This window comes from Oncorhynchus tshawytscha, linkage group LG13 (assembly GCF_018296145.1).
Source record: "Oncorhynchus tshawytscha isolate Ot180627B linkage group LG13, Otsh_v2.0, whole genome shotgun sequence".
Taxonomy (NCBI): Eukaryota; Metazoa; Chordata; class Actinopteri; order Salmoniformes; family Salmonidae; genus Oncorhynchus; species Oncorhynchus tshawytscha.
The window spans coordinates 6,378,377-6,391,037 of NC_056441.1; positions in this window are offsets into that span (position 1 = coordinate 6,378,377).

The following is a 12,661-nucleotide window of genomic DNA, read 5'->3' on the forward strand; positions in this document are numbered from 1 at the left end:
GTCCATCCCTGGGCCCCATAGCCAGCCAACCCTGGGCCCCGTAGCCAGCCAACCCTGGGCCCCATAGCCAGCCATCTCTGGGCCCCATAGCCAGCCATCTCTGAGCCCTGTAGCCAGCCAGCCCTGGTCCCCGTAGCCAGCCAGCCCTGGGCCCCATAGCCAGCCAGCCCTGGGCCCCATAGCCAGCCATCTCTGGGCCCCATAGCCAGCCAGCCCTGGGCCCCGTAGCCAGCCAGCCCTGGGCCCTGTAGCCAGCCATCCCTGAACTACATAAGGAATAGGTTGCCATTTGGGACACAGATGGGATTGGAGTACATCATTAGCCTGCCCCGTCTCAATGAGATTCTATCTCAATGGAGCTAACCTGGATAGCTAGAGGTTAGATAAGTATAGCCAAACTAGGCTATTTGTTAGTGCTATCAATTAGAAATAGAGCTAGAATTATATTTTTCCTATCGCTGGCTCTCAGCCCAGTCATGTTTGGCTCAGTTAGTAGAGGATGTTGCTTGACAAGGCCAGGATTGTGGGTTCAATTCTATCCAAAAGTTAAATGTATGCAAACATGACTGTGAGCTTCTTTGGATAAAACAATCTAAATGTATATGTTTTATGAGCAAGAAATAATATATATATACAGTGGGGAGAACAAGTATTTGATACACTGCCGATTTTGCAGGTTTTCCTACTTACAATGCATGTAGAGGTCTGTAATATTTATCATAGGTACACTTCATCTGTGAGAGACGGAATCTAAAACAAAAATCCAGAAAATCACATTGTATGATTTTTAAGTGATTAATTAGCATTTTATTGCATGACATAAGTATTTTATCACCTACCAACCAGTAAGAATTCCGGCTCTCACAGACGTGTTAGTTTTTCTTTAAGAAGCCCTCCTGTTCTCCACTCATTACCTGTATTAATTACACCTGTTTGAACTCTTTACCTGTATAAAAGACACCTGTCCACACACTCAATCAAACAGACTCCAACCTCTCCACAATGGCCAAGACCAGAGAGCTGTGTAAGGACATCAGCGATAACATTGTAGACCTGCACAAGAATGGGATGGGCTACAGGACAATAGGCAAGCAGCTTGGTGAGAAGGCAACAACTGTTGGCGCAATTATTAGAAAATGGAAGAAGGTCAAGATCACTCTCGGTCTGGGGCTCCATGCAAGATCTCACCTCATGGGGCATCAATGATCATGAGGAAGGTGAGGGATAAGCCCCGAATTACACTGCAGGACCTGGTCAGTTACCTGAAGAGAGCTGGGACCAGAGTCTCAAAGAAAACCATTAGTAACACACTACGCCATCATGGATTAAAATCCTGCAGCGCACGCAAGGTCCCCCTGCTGAAGCCAGCGCATGTCCAGGCCCGTCTGAAGTTTGCCAATGACCATCTGGATGATCCAGAGGAGGAATGGGAGAAGGTCGTGTGGTCTGATGAGACAAAAATATAGCTTTTTGGTCTAAACTCCTTCGCTGTGTATGGAGGAAGAAGAAGGTTGAGTACAATCCCAAGAACACCATCCCTACTGTGAAGCATGGAGGTGGAAACATCATTCTTTGGGGATGCTTTTCTGCAAAGGGGACAGGATGACTGCACTGTATTGAGGGGAGGGTGGATGGGGCCATGTATCGTGAGATCTTGGCCAACAACCTCCTTCCCTCAGCAAGAGCATTGAAATTGGGTCGTGGCTGGGTCTGCCAGCATGACAACAACCCGAAACACACAGCCAGGGCAACTAAGGAGTGGCTCCGTAAGAAGCATCTCAAGTTCCTTGACTGGCCTAGCCAGTCTCCAGACCTGAACCCAAAAGAAAATCTTTGGAGGGAGCTGAAAGTCTGTATTGCCCAGCGACAGCCCCGAAACCTGAAGGATCTGGAAAATGTCTGTATGGAGGAGTGGGCCAAAATCCCTGCTGCAGTGTGTGCAAACCTGGTCAAGAACTACAGGAAACGTATGATCTCTGTAATTGCAAACAAAGGTTTCCTTACCAAATATTAAGTTTTGCTTTTCTGATGTATCAAATACTTATGTCATGCAATAAAATACAAATTAATTACCTAAAAATCATACAATGTGATTTTTTGGGATTTTTGTTTTAGATTCCGTCTCTCACAGTTGAATGGTACCTATGGTAAAAAATTACAGACCTCTATATGCTTTGTAAGTAGGAAAACCCGCAAATTCGGCAGTGTATCAAATACTTGTTCTCCCCACTGTATATATACACTGCTCAAAATATAAAGGGAACACTTAAACAACACAATGTAACTCCAAGTCAATCGCACTTCTGTGAAATCAAACTGTCCACTTAGGAAGCAACACTGATTGACAATAAATTTCACATGCTGTTGTGCAAATGGAATAGACAACAGGTGGAAATTATAGGCAATTAGCAAGACACCCCCAATAAAGGAGTGGTTCTGCAGGTGGTGACCTCTCAGTTCCTATGCTTCCTGGAAGTCATTGATGCTATGGACTGGCCCGCCCGTTCCTCAGACCTGAATCCAATTGAGCACATCTGGGACATCATGTCTCGCTCCATCCACCAACGTCACATTGCACCACAGACTGTCCAGGAGTTGGCGGATGCTTTAGTCCAGGTCTGGGAGGAGATCCATCAGGAGACCATCCGCCACCTCATCAGGAGCATGCCCAGGTGTTGTAGGGAGGTCATACAGGCACGTGGAGGCCACATACACTACTGAGCCTCATTTTGACTTGTTTTAAGGACATTACATCAAAGTTGGATCAGCCTGTAGTGTGGTTTTCCACTTAAATTTTGAGTGTGACTCCAAATCCCGACCTCCATGGGTTGATACATTTGATTTCCATTGATCATTTGTGTGATTTTGTTGTCAACACATTCAACTATGTAAAGAAAAAAGTATTTAATAAGAATATTTCATTCATTCAGATCTAGGATGTGTTATTTTAGTGTTCCCTTTATTTTTTTGAGCAATGTATACATATATATATATATATATATACATACATACACACACACACACAATGAAATGACCTTCCACACAGAGACATGGATGTGTGAGAGAGGGTGATAGCAACATAATGAGAGAGAGAAACAGAGAGACCAAGAACAAAAGAGTCGTTGGAGACAGGGAACACAGGAAAGAAAGGAAGGATATTTGATGATTTGATTGGGTGAATGTGTCTGTCAGGGGATCAGACAAAGTGGCCCATCTCTTCGCTATCAGCAACCATCACACACTTAACTCTGGTTGGCTCTACACAAAAACAAAACATTAGCATTTTTGCCAACCACCGTTTCGTGTTTTGTTGTCTTCCTCAGCGCTCCACCGCTGAGTGCTAACAGGACACATCCTCATGAAGAGGAAAGGGGTTGATGTAACGAGTGCGCTGGGAGTCGGGAAGAAAGTTCAGGGAGTGCCTAATTTAATAAACAATTGAACAAAACAAGAAAACACAAAACAACGCACAGACAGGAAACTGAAACAGAAACAATAACGCCTGGGTTAGAAACCAAAGGGAGTGACAGATACAGGGAAGGAACCAAAGGGAGTAACAGATATAGGGAAGGAACCAAAGGGAGTGACAGATATAGGGTAGGAACCAAAGGGAGTGACAGATATAGGGTAGGAACCAAAGGGAGTGACAGATATAGGGAAGGAACCAAAGGGAGTGACAGATATAGGGAAGGAACCAAAGAGAGAGACATATATAGGGAAGGAACCAAAGAGAGAGACATATATAGGGAAAGAACCAAAGAGAGAGACATATATAGGGAAGGAACCAAAGAGAGAGACATATATAGGGAAGGAACCAAAGAGAGAGACATATATAGAGAAGGATCCAAAGAGAGAGACATATATAGAGAAGGATCCAAAGAGAGAGACATATATAGGGAAGGAACCAAAGAGAGAGACATATATAGGGAAGGAACCAGAGAGAGAGACATATATAGGGAAGGAACCAAAGAGAGAGACATATATAGGGAAGGAACCAGAGAGAGAGACATATATATATAGGGAAGGAACCAAAGAGAGAGACATATATAGGGAAGGAACCAAAGGGATTGACATATATAGGGAAGGAACCAAAGAGAGAGACATATATAGGGAAGGAACCACAGAGAGAGACATATATAGAGAAGGAACCAAAGAGAGAGACATATATAGGGAAGTTAATCAGGGAAGTGAAGGAGTCCAGGTGAGTCTGATAATGAACAGGTGTGCATAACGATGGTGACAGGTGTGTGCCATAACGAGCAGCCTGGTGACCTAGAGGCCGGAGAGGGAGCACACCGTCACAGTCTGACAGTCTAAGAGGTACAGTATATACTTTGAGACAGAAAATGTGCAATAAAATGACTTCCGAAATTTAAAAAAAGGCCATTAGTAAAAAATACTCCTCTGAGAAGTCTTTAAAAGTGTATTATTATATTTCAACGGATCTTTGAATAAATGGTTAGGAATTTGGAAATGTCTTTGTAAGAAGAACTCTTTCAACATCACACACACACACACACACACACACACACACACACACACACACACACACACACACACACACACACACACACACCTCACACACACACACACACACACACACACACACACACACCTACACATACACACACACACACACACACACACCTACACACACACACACACACACACACACACACACACACACACACACACACACACACACACACACACACACACACACACACACACACACACACACACACACACCTTCACACACACACACACACACACACACACACACACACACACACACACACTTCACACCTTACACATTCACACACACACACACACACACACACACACACACACACACACACACACACCTTCACATACACCTTCACATACACACACACATACACACACACCTTCACATACACACACTCACACCTTCACACACACACACACACACACACACAGGAGAGACACTGAGAAGGATGAGTCAACCCATCATGGTCAAAAACACTGTTGGAGGAACTTCTAATTCTGCTGTGAGACTGAGAGCTCATTCGGTTTGTATGTGGCTGTCCATCCTCTGCTGAGAGAGCTCGTTGGTGTGTGAGGCTGTCCATCCTCTGCTGTGAGACTGAGAGCTCGTTGGTGTGAGGCTGTCCATCCTCTGCTGAGAGACTGAGCGCTCGTTGGTGTGAGGCTGTCCATCCTCTGCTGAGAGACTGAGAGCTTGTTTGGTTTGTATGTGGCTGTCCATCCTCTGCTGAGAGAGCTCGTTAGTGTGTAAGGCTGTCCATCCTCTGCTGAGAGACTGAGAGCTCGTTAGTGTATGAGGCTGTCCATCCTCTGCTGAGAGACTGAGAGCTCATTGGTGTGTGAGGCCGTCCATCCTCTGCTGAGAGACTGAGAGCTCGTTGGTGTGAGGCTGTCCATCCTCTGCTGAGAGACTGAGCGCTCGTTGGTGTGAGGCTGTCCATCCTCTGCTGAGAGACTGAGAGCTCATTGGTGTGTGAGGCCGTCCATCCTCTGCTGAGAGACTGAGAGCTTGTTGGTGTGAGGCTGTCCATCCTCTGCTGAGAGAGCTTGTTGGTGTGTGAGGCTGTCCATCCTCTGCTGAGAGACTGAGAGCTCGTTGGTGTGTGAGGCTGTCCATCCTCTGCTGAGAGAGCTCGTTGGTGTGTGAGGCTGTCCATCATCTGCTGAGAGACTGAGAGCTCGTTGGTGTGTGAGGCTGTCCATCCTCTGCTGAGAGACTGAGAGCTCGTTGGTGTTTGAGGCTGTCCATCCTCTGCTGAGAGACTGAGAGCTCGTTGGTGTGAGGCTGTCCATCCTCTGCTGAGAGACAGAGCTCGTTGGTATGTGAGGCTGTCCATCCTCTGCTGAGAGACTGAGAGCTCGTTGGTGTGTGAGGCTGTCCATCCTCTGCTGAGAGAGCTCGTTGGTGTGTGAGCCTGTCCATCCTCTGCTGAGAGACTGAGAGCTCGTTGGTGTGTGAGGCCGTCCATCCTCTGCTGAGAGACTGAGAGCTCGTTGGTGTGTGAGGCTGTCCATCTTCTGCTGAGAGAGCTCGTTGGTGTGTGAGGCTGTCCATCATCTGCTGAGAGACTGAGAGCTCATTGGTGTGTGAGGCCGTCCATCCTCTGCTGAGAGACTGAGAGCTCGTTGGTGTGTGAGGCTGTCCATCCTCTGCTGAGAGAGCTCGTTGGTGTGTGAGGCTGTCCATCCTCTGCTGAGAGACTGAGAGCTCGTTGGTGTGTGAGGCTGTCCATCCTCTGCTGAGAGACTGAGAGCTCGTTGGTGTATGTGGCTGTCCATCCTCTGCTGAGAGAGCTCGTTGGTGTGTGAGGCTGTCCATCCTCTGCTGAGAGACTGAGAGCTCGTTGGTGTATGTGGCTGTCCATCCTCTGCTGAGAGAGCTCGTTGGTGTGTGAGGCTGTCCATCCTCTGCTGAGAGAGCTCGTTGGTGTGTGAGGCTGTCCATCATCTGCTGAGAGACTGAGATCTCGTTGGTGTGTTAGGCTGTCCATCCTCTGCTGAGAGACTGAGAGCTCGTTGGTGTGTGAGGCTGTCCATCCTCTGCTGAGAGACTGAGAGCTCGTTGGTGTGAGGCTGTCCATCCTCTGCTGAGAGACTGAGAGCTTGTTGGTGTGTGAGGCTGTCCATCCTCTGCTGAGAGAGCTCGTTGGTGTGTGAGGCTGTCCATCCTCTGCTGAGAGACTGAGAGCTCGTTGGTGTGAGGCTGTCCATCCTCTGCTGAGAGACTGAGAGCTCGTTGGTGTGAGGCTGTCCATCCTCTGCTGAGAGACAGAGCTCGTTGGTATGTGAGGCCGTCCATCCTCTGCTGAGAGACTGAGAGCTCGTTGGTGTGAGGCTGTCCATCCTCTGCTGAGAGAGCTCGTTGGTGTGTGAAGCTGTCCATCCTCTGCTGAGAGACTGAGAGCTCGTTGGTGTGTGAGCCTGTCCATCCTCTGCTGAGAGACTGAGAGCTTGTTGGTGTGTGAGGCTCTCCATCTTCTGCTGAGAGACTGAGAGCTCGTTGGTGTGTGAGGCTGTCCATCTTCTGCTGAGAGAGCTCGTTGGTGTGTGAGGCTGTCCATCATCTGCTGAGAGACTGAGAGCTCGTTGGTGTGTGAGGCTGTCCATCCTCTGCTGAGAGACTGAGATCTCGTTGGTGTATGTGGCTGTCCATCCTCTGCTGAGAGAGCTCGTTGGTGTGTGAGGCTGTCCATCCTCTGCTGAGAGACTGAGAGCTCGTTGGTGTATGTGGCTGTCCATCCTCTGCTGAGAGAGCTCGTTGGTGTGTGAGGCTGTCCATCCTCTGCTGAGAGAGCTCGTTGGTGTGTGAAGCTGTCCATCCTCTGCTGAGAGACTGAGAGCTCGTTGGTGTGTGAGCCTGTCCATCCTCTGCTGAGAGACTGAGAGCTTGTTGGTGTGTGAGGCTCTCCATCTTCTGCTGAGAGAGCTCGTTGGTGTGTGAGGCTGTCCATCCTCTGCTGAGAGAGCTCTTTGGTGTGTGAGGCTGTCCATCATCTGCTGAGAGACTGAGAGCTCTTTGGTGTGTGAGGCTGTCCATCCTCTGCTGAGAGACTGAGATCTCGTTGGTGTGTGTGGCTGTCCATCCTCTGCTGAGAGAGCTCGTTGGTGTGTGAGGCTGTCCATCCTCTGCTGAGAGACTGAGAGCTCTTTGGTGTATGTGGCTGTCCATCCTCTGCTGAGAGAGCTCTTTGGTGTGTGAGGCTGTCCATCCTCTGCTGAGAGAGCTCGTTGGTGTGTGAGGCTGTCCATCATCTGCTGAGAGACTGAGATCTCTTTGGTGTGTTAGGCTGTCCATCCTCTGCTGAGAGACTGAGAGCTCGTTGGTGTGTGAGGCTGTCCATCCTCTGCTGAGAGACTGAGAGCTCGTTGGTGTGAGGCTGTCCATCCTCTGCTGAGAGACTGAGAGCTTGTTGGTGTGTGAGGCTGTCCATCCTCTACTGAGAGAGCTCGTTGGTGTGTGAGGCTGTCCATCCTCTGCTGAGAGACTGAGAGCTCGTTGGTGTGAGGCTGTCCATCCTCTGCTGAGAGACTGAGAGCTCGTTGGTGTGAGGCTGTCCATCCTCTGCTGAGAGACAGAGCTCGTTGGTATGTGAGGCTGTCCATCCTCTGCTGAGAGACTGAGAGCTCTTTGGTGTGAGGCTGTCCATCCTCTGCTGAGAGAGCTCGTTGGTGTGTGAAGCTGTCCATCCTCTGCTGAGAGACTGAGAGCTCTTTGGTGTGTGAGCCTGTCCATCCTCTGCTGAGAGACTGAGAGCTTGTTGGTGTGTGAGGCTCTCCATCTTCTGCTGAGAGACTGAGAGCTCGTTGGTGTGTGAGGCTGTCCATCTTCTGCTGAGAGAGCTCTTTGGTGTGTGAGGCTGTCCATCATCTGCTGAGAGACTGAGAGCTCTTTGGTGTGTGAGGCTGTCCATCCTCTGCTGAGAGACTGAGATCTCTTTGGTGTGTGAGGCTGTCCATCCTCTGCTGAGAGACTGAGAGCTTGTTGGTGTGTGAGGCTGTCCATTCTCTGCTGAGAGAGCTTGTTGTTGTGTGTGGCTGTCCATCCTCTGCTGAGAGAGCTCGTTGGTGTGTGTGGCTGTCCATCCTCTGCTGAGAGACAGAGAGCTCGTTGGTGTGTGGCTGTCCATCCTCTGCTGAGAGACTGAGATCTCGTTGGTGTGTTAGGCTGTCCATCCTCTGCTGAGAGAGCTCGTTGGTGTGTAAGGCTTTCCATCCTGTGCTGAGAGACTGAGAGCTCTTTAGTGTGTGAGGCTGTCCATCCTCTGCTGAGAGACTGAGAGCTCGTTGGTGTGTGAGGCTGTCCATCCTCTGCTGAGAGAGCTTGTTGGTGTGTGTGGCTGTCCATCCTCTGCTGAGACTGAGCTTGTTGGTGTGTGAGGCTGTCCATCCTCTGCTGAGAGACTGAGAGCTTGTTGGTGTGTGAGGCTGTCCATCCTCTGCTGAGAGAGCTCGTTGGTGTGTGAGGCTGTCCATCCTCTGCTGAGAGAGCTCGTTGGTGTGTGAGGCTGTCCATCCTCTGCTGAGAGACTGAGAGCTCGTTGGTGTGTGAGGCTGTCCATCCTCTGCTGAGAGACTGAGATCTCGTTGGTGTGTGAGGCTGTCCATCCTCTGTTGAGAGACTGAGAGCTCTTTGGTGTGTGAGGCTGTCCATCCTCTGCTGAGAGACTGAGAGCTCTTTGGTGTGTGAGGCTGTCCATCCTCTGCTGAGAGACTGAGAGCTCTTTGGTGTGTGAGGCTGTCCATCCTCTGCTGAGAGACTGAGAGCTCTTTCGTGTGTGAGGCTGTCCATCCTCTGCTGAGAGACTGAGAGCTCTTTGGTGTGTGAGGCTGTCCATCCTCTGCTGAGAGACTGAGAGCTCTTTGGTGTGTGAGGCTGTCCATCCTCTGCTGAGAGACTGAGAGCTCTTTGGTGTGTGAGGCTGTCCATCCTCTGCTGAGAGACTGAGAGCTCTTTGGTGTGTGTGGCTGTCCATCCTCTGCTGAGAGACTGAGAGCTCTTTGGTGTGTGAGGCTGTCCATCCTCTGCTGAGAGACTGAGAGCTCGTTGGTGTGTGAGGCTGTCCATCCTCTGCTGAGAGACTGAGAGCTCTTTGGTGTGTGAGGCTGTCCATCCTCTGCTGAGAGACTGAGAGCTCTTTGGCGTGTGAGGCTGTCCATCCTCTGCTGAGAGACTGAGAGCTCTTTGGTGTGTGAGGCTGTCCATCCTCTGCTGAGAGACTGAGAGCTCGTTGGTGTGTGAGGCTGTCCATCCTCTGCTGAGAGAGCTCGTTGGTGTGTGAGGCTGTCCATCCTCTGCTGAGAGACTGAGAGCTCTTTGGTGTGTGAGGCTGTCCATCCTCTGCTGAGAGAGCTCGTTGGTGTGTGAGGCTGTCCATCCTCTGCTGAGAGACTGAGAGCTCGTTGGTGTGTGAGGCCGTCCATCCTCTGCTGAGAGAGCTTGTTGGTGTGTGAGGCTGTCCATCCTCTGCTGAGAGAGCTCGTTGGTGTGTGAGGCTGTCCATCCTCTGCTGAGAGAGCTCGTTGGTGTGTGAGGCTGTCCATCCTCTGCTGAGAGAGCTCGTTGGTGTGTGAGGCTTTCCATCCTCTGCTGAGAGAGCTCGTTGGTGTGTGAGGCCGTCCATCCTCTGCTGAGAGAGCTTGTTGGTGTGTGAGGCTGTCCATCCTCTGCTGAGAGAGCTCGTTGGTGTGTGAGGCTGTCCATCCTCTGCTGAGAGAGCTCGTTGGTGTGTGAGGCTGTCCATCCTCTGCTGAGAGACTGAGAGCTCGTTGGTGTGTGAGGCTGTCCATCCTCTGCTGAGAGAGCTTGTTGGTGTGTGAGGCTGTCCATCCTCTGCTGAGAGACTGAGAGCTCGTTGGTGTGTGAGGCTGTCCATCCTCTGCTGAGAGACTGAGAGCTCGTTGGTGTATGTGGCTGTCCATCCTCTGCTGAGAGAGCTCGTTGGTGTGTGAGGCTGTCCATCCTTGGGGGTTGAGTGTTGCTCTATCATCCCTGCTCAAAGAGAATCTGAGACTCAGTGGGAGAGGATTTCCAATGCAGCTGTATGAGCTGGATGAATTCCAAGGTGTGGTGTCTGTGTGTGTGTTTGTCCACACGGCTTAGCGAAGGCACCAATTGAGTAATGAATGACTCACTTATGTCATGTCTACTGGACAACATTTTACATGACATTTACCTCCCGAGTGGCACAGCTGTCTAAGGCACTGCATTGCAGTGCTAGAGGTGTCACAACAGACCTTGGTTCATTCCCAGGCTGTGTCACAACCCGGCTGTGATCGGGAGTCCAACAGGGCAGCGCACAATTGGTCCAGCGTCGTCCGTGTTAGGGTTTGGCCGGGTGGGTAGTCCATCATTGTAATAAGAATTTGTTCTTAACTGACTTGCCTAGTTAAATAAAATAAATACATTTAGCAGACACTCTTATCCAGAGCAATTAGGGTTAAGTGTCTTGCTCAAGGGCACATCGACAGATTGTTCACCTAGTCGGCTCGGGGTTTAAAACCAGCAACCTTTCAGTTACTAGCCCAACGTTCTTAATCACTCGGCTACCTGTCACCACAACAGTGGTTCTGATGAGACCCGGGTTCAAATACTGTTCGAAATCTTTCAAATACTTTCAGTGTATGCTTTAGCCTGTCTTGAGTGCCAGATGGGCGGGGTTTGCACTTTTGGAATTGTTCTATTTGTCATTTTGCAAGCTCAATCAAGCACAGATAAAGTGTGTGTATGTGTATGTGTGTGTGTGTGTGTGTGTGTGTGTGTGTGTGTGTGTGTGTGTGTGTGTGTGTGTGTGTGTGTGTGTCTGGGTGTGTGTGTGTACACATGTGTTTGTTAGGATTCCCAGCAGGATTAAAAGTTTGTCCCTAGTCCCCAGAAATAGCTCAGTCCCTGCACCTATAATCCCCAATCTCTGCACAGGTGACACCAGCTGCTCCAAAGCTAACCATCACCCACTACAGGGGTGTGGGACAGGTGAGAAACGCTTGGGGTGCGTTAAGTTGGCAGCAAATTGAAGAAAATGTTTTGCAACTGAAACTCCTACTACCATCTGCCTCAAAGTCATTTCCTATAATATCACCAGACCTTGGTTAAAATCCTGCTTCATCAGACCTGGGTTAAAATCCTGCTTCATCAGACCTGGGTTAAAATCCTGCTTCACCAGACCTGGGTTAAAATCCTGCTTCACCAAACCTGGGTTAAAATCCTGCTTTACCAAACCTGGGTTAAAATCCTGCTTCATCAGACCTAGGTTAAAATACTGCTTCATCAGACCTGGGTTAAAATCCTGCTTCAACAAACCTGGGTTAAAATCCTGCTTCATCAGACCTAGGTTAAAATACTGCTTCATCAGACCTGGGTTAAAATCCTGCTTTACCAAACCTGGGTTAAAATCCTGCTTCATCAGACCTAGGTTAAAATCCTGCTTCATCAGACCTAGGTTAAAATCCTGCTTTACCAAACCTGGGTTAAAATCCTGCTTCATCAGACCTAGGTTAAAATACTGCTTCATCAGACCTGGGTTAAAATCCTGCTTCAACAAACCTGGGTTAAAATCCTGCTTCATCAGACCTAGGTTAAAATCCTGCTTCATCAGACCTAGGTTAAAATCCTGCTTTACCAAACCTGGGTTAAAATCCTGCTTCATCAGACCTAGGTTAAAATCCTGCTTCATCAGACCTAGGTTAAAATCCTGCTTGAAGTCGTACAAATCTTTTGCGCATATGCTCTAGCCTGCCTGGCATGGGCAGGATTTGGGACTATTCCATTGACCCATTAATCCAGGTAAACTCCCTCATAGACAGATCAAGTAAAGCAGGTCTTTATATGACTGTTACGGTGGTCGTATTACCACACCGGCGGTCACGAGTCATGAAAGAAGTCCAATTCCAAATTCCAGATAATTAGGTTCTCCAAACTCTGATGCTGCTGCTGGTGGTCATTAGTATCCTACCACACATGATAACTGGTACTCAGCACTCTATTGTCCCTCTAAACACTCTGACATCAATGTAAATGTAATTTCGAAAATCGAATCAAACACTTCATGAGAGGCCATGAGCTCATGTTTTGTAATTACGAGAGAAAACATAGTGATGGCCACTATTAAAAAGAGGAGGATCCCATCAGCTGTCTATA